Source organism: Eriocheir sinensis, chromosome 18, assembly GCF_024679095.1.
Source record: "Eriocheir sinensis breed Jianghai 21 chromosome 18, ASM2467909v1, whole genome shotgun sequence".
In the NCBI taxonomy this organism is placed as follows: Eukaryota; Metazoa; Arthropoda; class Malacostraca; order Decapoda; family Varunidae; genus Eriocheir; species Eriocheir sinensis.
In genome coordinates this window covers 7773408-7781023 of record NC_066526.1, presented here as the reverse complement: position 1 = coordinate 7781023, position 7616 = coordinate 7773408, and positions in this window count along the sequence as shown.

Genomic DNA, 7616 nt, shown 5'->3' with positions numbered 1-7616 from the left:
GACGTTAACTCGCAGGCTATTTCCTTTTCCTTCTCTGTCTCTGCCTTTGTCTCCGTCCGTCTATCTCTGAATGCCTCTCTCTCTCTCTCTCTCTCTCTCTCTCTCTCTCTCTCTCTCTCTCTCTCTCTCTCCTTCACGCTAGATAACATGTAAATCCAAGGCGCGAAGGGATGACCACACGAGTTAACTAGATCGTGTGTGTGTGTGTGTGTGTGTGTGTGTGAGAGAGAGAGAGAGAGAAGGGCGGGAGCGGGTTAGCGTCGTAGTTTCCTTCAGTAACTCCATTACAACCGAGTCTGTGGTGGTGGTGCTGGTGGTAGTGGTTGGGCTCATCACCATAACCAGCCGTAACTCTATATGGCCAAGGCTGGTCCCATAATGTTCCATACTCTCTCTCTCTCTCTCTCTCTCTCTCTCTCTCTCTCTCTCTCTCAGACATAATCGATCACTGTGGCTCAAGTTTTAATGAATTACAAAGTTGCCTTAATTAGTAGTGTGATCCTCTCCTAGTTCGGGTCAGGCATTAAGCGGCACCGGCGGTTTACGGGATCGGCAAATAAACTATGTCACTACGATAAGAACTATAAATTGCAATTCAACATTTACCACCCAGTTGTATATAGTGGAGTTCCCTTCCTCTTGATAACTTCCTTAAGCCAATTGGGCCAGAATCCACAAGCTTGTATAACATTAATGGAAAGACGGTTGAGCACTCGGGATGGCGATCTTAAGCTTGGGAAGGGAGCTTGTATCTTTCTCTAGTCTTTTTCATTAATATCACAAGTGTTCGATATGATTTGGGTATGTGCTGTTCCCATGCCAATCTTGAATATTATGCACTCAGACTCTTATTTATCCTCCCCTCCTCCTTGCCCCAACCTCCTTCACAACATTTTTTTTCCCCAGTATAGTCACCCAGGCTCTTATTTTTCCTCCACAATATTTTTCCCACTACACAATCACTCAGCCACTTCTCTGTTTCCGTACTGGTGGAACACGTTGCCTCGTGCATGAATAGCCCACCTCAGTCTGACAACCACAATCAACGTCCCGCGGATTTAAGTATAGACTGTTCCCATGAATATCGAATGTAAAGGCACTACACACCCAGATAATGCGTTGTTTCCATACTATTGGGACACGTCCCAGTCTTGCATGAATAGCCTAGCTAGTGCCTCTGCCTGACAGCTACTATCAATGGCCCGTGGATTCATAGCGGGGCGTTCTGATTACTACACGTGGATTAACAAGGCGTTCTAATCGCTGCACGGAGATTCATGGCAAGGCGTTCTAATCACTCCACGGAGATTCATAGATAGGCGTTCTAATCACTACACGCGGCTTCATAGCAAGGCATTCTAGTCACCACGAGGCGTTCTAATTACTACACGATATCGAAATAATCAGCTAATGAAATACCAGAATTTGCTCTTTACTACACTCCCACACGGCCACTGCGTGTAACGAAACACACGAGAAATTAATCCAGACAAGGAAAGGTTTTGCCGGCGCCGGGGATCGAACCCACGATCAGCGTAACGGGAGAGCCACTCCTTTACCAGTCGGCCAAAGAGGTTCCCCACTGTCTAAGTGGGTTATGGGAGGCTCGCCCATCAGGCAAGTAAGTCAGCATTACACGTCTCCCCATTCCCATTTAGATTAATTTCTGTGTGTTGAGTTCCCGTTTTCTATGAACTTCGGAGAGCATGGGCCATCACTCTACCTGTTACCATCTCGGGGTGACACAACAGAACCACAGGAGAGGATCCCACCGTCTTGCCACCAGTGAAATGCCAGAATCTTCACTTTTCTATACTCCAACACGGCCTCTGCGTGTAACGAAACACACGAGAAATTAATCCAGACAAGGAAAGGTTTGCCAGCGCCGGGGATCGAACCCGCGACCAGCGTAACGGGAGAACCACTCCTTTACCAGTCGGCCAAAGAGGTACCCCACTGGCTAAGTGGGTTATGAGAGGCTCGCCCATCAGGCAAGTCAGCATTACACTAAATTATCATATAGTGTTTCCAAGTATCATTCACTGATCACGGTGACACCACCAACACCGTGATCAGAAATAGCACTACGTTGATGTTCAGTTGTAAATATTTCCTTTATTGCCATTTCCTATTTTTGGTGTGTGTGTGTGTGTGTGTGTGTGTGTGTGTGTTCTTCCATTTGAAAGTTTTCAAGTTCATATGATTATCTTGAGGCATCATTTTGGGCAAATGAATAATAACTTTAATATGCCCATGATAATTTAAATAGGTAAAGATTGGTATTATATACGCGCTGTTATCTCGATTCCTACCAACTGTTCCTCCGGTCTCATATTTATTTTCTCCTTACCCTCAAACCACCCGGAATATCAGGAAACAGGTAAAAAGAGCACGCAGCCGTGGATGGCTGCGCACTCGTGGCTCACCACCATAGCCTACTCGAGCATCCGTGGTTCACCACCGGCCGTAGCCTACTCTGCCGCCAATGAAAACAACGGCGTAGCCTAGTATCACACGTATTCATCGTGAAAAAAAATAAACTTAACCAATCAAACCAAACTAAATCTAACTACATGGCCTAACCCAACTATAACTTAACCTAACCTAACCTGCGCTCAACCCTAAATTCGATATTAATATTAGCCTATTATGTAGGCTATGTAACCTAACGGTTCCGGGGCAAGATTAACATGGTCAATAATGCTAATAATTCATTTGCACAACAGACACTTGAACTAGAAAAATATTAAATGGAAGAAAACACACCTGAAACAGGAAGCGCCAATAATGGAAATAAAATTACCCACCTCCGTTTTCACGACATATATAGCTATCGCTTATCGCAGGATAATATAATTTAAATACCTACTCTTTTGATCCTGGCTGATCGTATGTCTGATTATAACCGACAGACACGTCCAGACGAGGTCCAAAAAACAGTAAATCTGCCTTCATCAGACCATAATATCGCCATGACTGTCAATTAATGGGCAATGTGCTATAATTATTTGCTCTTTCAAGTGACCCCGGGGAATGGCGTTGTAGGGCAGGCGAAGCGGCGCTACCCCCGGCGTATGCCCATATAGAGTGACTGAAAAGCAACACGATTAATTTAGTGTCAGGCAGTAGGTAAAGGCTTACGTGAGCACCGAGTGACCACCCTGGAAGAACTGCTGCATGGGTCGTTCCCGTCGCCGGAGGAATTAACGGCTTCACGGCGCGATGACCCACTTCCTTCACTGCGCTCCCGATACTGATAGGGGTGGGCAGGTACCGGTACCAGTACCGGTACTAACGGTACCAGCTAAACGGTACGGTACCGGTACCAGATTGCTCGGTACCGGTACCAGTTGCTCGGATTTATTTATTGGATTTATTGATAATTCTTCATGTCCGATTTTTTTTTAGGTTGCTAATAAATATTGTTATTGTTATTAGACTATGATCGAGTACATCCATAATAACTATACATGCTATTTTTTTATCGAAAAAATAAATATTCACTTCATTCAGAGAGAAAGAGAGAGATCACCACTTAGTAAGTGGATATCTCGGTGATATGGGTATTGGGTACTCGATCATAGTCTAATAACAATAACAATATATATTAGCGTTTTCTAAAGACTCGTGGGACTCACTAACTTTTAACCCAAGACTTCGTTTTCTTTTTACTTGCCACTGTTAAATTCGTATGACTCGTTAACTTTTAGAGAGAGAGAGAGAGAGAGAGAGAGAGAGAGAGAGAGAGAGAGAGAGAGAGAGAGAGAGAGAGAGATCATATTTATCCAATAAAGCATTAACGAAAAAAGTTTGAATCCCTTGGCGAGAGTTTTTGGCTATAAAGAATTGCATGATGAATTATATAAGATGATTAAATATTGGAGGTGTAGCAGGCGAGAGAGAGAGAGAGAGAGAGAGAGAGAGAGAGAGAGAGAGAGAGAGAGAGAGAGAATCACCACTTAGTGAGTGGATATCTCGGTGATATGGGTAGTGGGTACTCGGTCATAGTCTAATAACAATATCAATATTTATTAGCAACCTAAAAAAGAAAAAGAATCGGACATGAAAAATTATCCAGTAACTCCAATAAATAAATAAAATAATGGAAACGGGAGCTGTGATGGAAACGGAAAGCAGGACAAAATGGTGGGAACTTGGGGAGACGGTCAGCGGGGCAGTGACTCAGCGTCTACACACAGGGCTCATACCACATGGAGGCGGGCGAGCACCGAGCGTCACTAAGATCCTAACGGCAATGCGCAGTGCCGAGTGATCATTAAGCTTTGGAACCAAGTGATCATGATGCTTCGCGGTACCAGTACCGATACCATTTGTCGGTACCAGGTACCGGTACCTGGTACCGATAACTGGTATCGGTACTGGTACCGCGAAGCATCATGATCACTTGGGTATCGATAACTGGTATCGGTACTGGTACCGCGAAGCATCATGATCACTTGGATTCCGGGAAGCTTAATGATCACTCGGCACTGCGCATTGCCGATAGTGACGCTCGGCGCTCGCCCGCCCGCCTCTATGTGGTATCACGCGGTATGGGCCCTGTGTGTAGACGCTGAGTCACTGCCCCGCTGACCGTCTCCCCAAGTTCCCACCATTTTGTCCTGCTTTCCGTTTCCATCACAGCTCCCGTTTCCATTATTTTATTATTTTATTTATTTATTGGAGTTACTGGATAATTCTTCATGTCCGATTCTTTTTCTTTTTTAGGTTGCTAATAAATATTTTTATTGTTATTAGACTATGATCGAGTACATCCATAATAACTAAACATGCTATTTTTTTTCGAAAAAATAAATATTCACTTCATTCAGAGAGAGAGAGAGAGAGAGAGAGAGAGAGAGAGAGAGAGAGAGAGAGAGAGATTTACATAGATTTACATAGAAAATTAGACCACACAGACCCCATGGTACAGACTAGGTGGTCTGTCTTAAACCTAAGTGATTTTACATTAATCAGAAGGCTCCTAAACGTTGCATTTCTACTCTAGTTGATATTAAGCTGAAGGAAGAGAGAGTTTTCCTTACAGGAAATTTGTTTGGGAATTTCATCTGAAGTCATTAAGAAAAAAAACTCCTTTGGATACCGGTACCGGTACTAACGGTACTTGAGTTTTCGGTACCGGTACTACCGGTACTCAAATTAACGGTGCTTGCCCATCCCTAGATACTGACGGACGATCGCGTGGTGCCCAGCAGCAGGGGCCGGATTTACAAAGCGTTTAGTGCGTAGTTTTGGTCAAGGATTATATAATATAAGGATAGCTCACTAAGCTTTTGTTTTACCCACAATGGACCGCAGATGACGTCACATATGTAAACAAATGAAAGAGAATGACACGGCCGAAGCCCGTACACAGTACCAAAACAGCCTCAGAGCTTGTCGCACCCTTATTCGGTGTAGTAAACGCAATTACGAAAAACAAATAGCGCGTGACACCAAGGCAAACTCAAAAAAATTCTTCACATACATCAGATCGAAAAAGAAAGTAAGAGACTGGAGCTGTAACTCAGGACAGTAAACAGATGGCCAGAATCCTCAACAGTAACTTCGCATCCGTATTCATAGTCGAGGACATCGAAACCATGCCCGATAGCCCTGACCCGCCGAGAGGAATCACGCCCCTGAAAATTGACTCAATATGCGACCAAGAAGTGAAAAAGCATTTGGATAAACTCGACACGACACAACAGGACCTGACGGTTTGTCCCCGCGGTTATTAAAAGAGCTTAAACAACAAATACTTCAGCCACTCACTAACATATTCAACCAGTCTGTTCAACTGAACAAGGTCCCGGAAGACTGGAAGATGGCGAACGTAACACCGATTTTTTTCAAAAAAGGAGACAAAAGCGTTGTATTAAGCTACAGGCCCATAAGTTTGACATCAGTGGCAGGAAAAATACTCAAAAAGATTATTAGAGACAAACTTGTTAAGTTTCTAAAAGACAATAATGTAATCTCCAACACCCAGCATGGCTTCAGAAACAAGCGCTCCTGCCTAACGAATTTATTAGACTTCTTCCAAGGTATATATAAGAACTGGGATGCCCACATCCCCAGTGATGTTATATACCTGGACTTTCAGAAAGCCTTCGACAAGGTACTGCACGAGCGACTCCTTAAGAAACTGCACTCGGCGGGCATTGGAGCCAATCTGATCACATGGATAAGAGATTGGCTCACCGACAGAAAACAACGAGTACTACTCAACGGACAGCCTTCCGATTGGCTTCCAGTCACTAATGGAGTGCCTCAAGGGTCAGTTCTGGGACCCATTCTCTTCATCATATATATCAACGACCTCGAATCAGGACTGAAATCCACAATATTGAAATTTGTTGATGACACCAAGGTGGGGGGAAAGGCCCTCACAAAGACCGACTGCGAAATCATTCAGAAAGACCTCAATCACATTATCGAATGGTCGAAAAATGGCAAATGTCCTTTAATGTTGACAAATGCAAAGTCATGCACACTGGGTCCAGAAATAGTAACCACACATACATCATGAATGGGAGACCTCTACAAGCGATGCAGGAGGAAAAGGATCTTGGAGTCACTATCAGCAGTGACCTGAAACACACGAATCACTGTAAAAAAGCATACAACAAAGCCAACACTACGCTCTGGTTCATAGCGAGGAACTTCGAGTGTAAAACGCCAGACGTGATGCTGTCCTTGTATAATTCCATGGTAAGACCGCACCTCGAGTATGCAGTACAGTTCTGGTCTCCTAATTACAGAAAGGACATTGATTTACTGGAAAGGATTCAACGACGCGCCACGAAGATGATACCAACCTTAAGGGCTCACCCATACGAGGAACGACTCAAGCGACTCAATCTCTTTACATTGGAGAAAAGACGCCTGCCTGATTCAAGTTTTCAAGTATCTGAAAAAATTCAATAACGTCGCTTACCCCAAATTCTTTGAACTGCAAACCAACCTAAGAACTAGAAATAACGCTTTACCCATTCAGTCTAGTCGATGTAACACAAACATCAGAAGGAGTTTCTTTTCACACCGAGTCATCCGTCACTGGAACAATCTTCCTTCAGAAGTAGTAAATGCGAATACTATCAACTCCTTCAAATACAGAATCGACCGTCACTTCGCTGCGTCGGGAGTGTACTAAATATTGAGGTGCGTTCATCTGCTCCTCAATATCGAGGTGCTTTCATCTGCTCCTCAATGTCGAGGTGGTTTCATCTGCTCCCCAGGCCCCAAGTGGCTGTCGAGCAGATTAAATCACCAAAGCGGGCAACCTCGTGATGAGCCAATAGGCTTTCTGTTGCCTGCATTTCCATGTTTCCATGTTTCCAAATGGTACTTGGCGGCAAATTGGTTAACTTCATTATGTTCTCACCGTAGCGTGCTCAGTGAAAATGGTGATTTGTGGTGTATATGGGTGTTACCGTGTTACAGTGGCTCAGCTGCGGAAAGTCATCAAGGTGTTAAGTTAATTCATTAGGTTTCCTAGAGACAAACACACCTTGAAGAAATGGATTTTGGCCTGCAAATGAAAAGATATAGTGAAGGTGAAGTCCGTGCGGGTGAGGTCCAAACATTTTCCAAGAAAGTGATAACATTAAAGA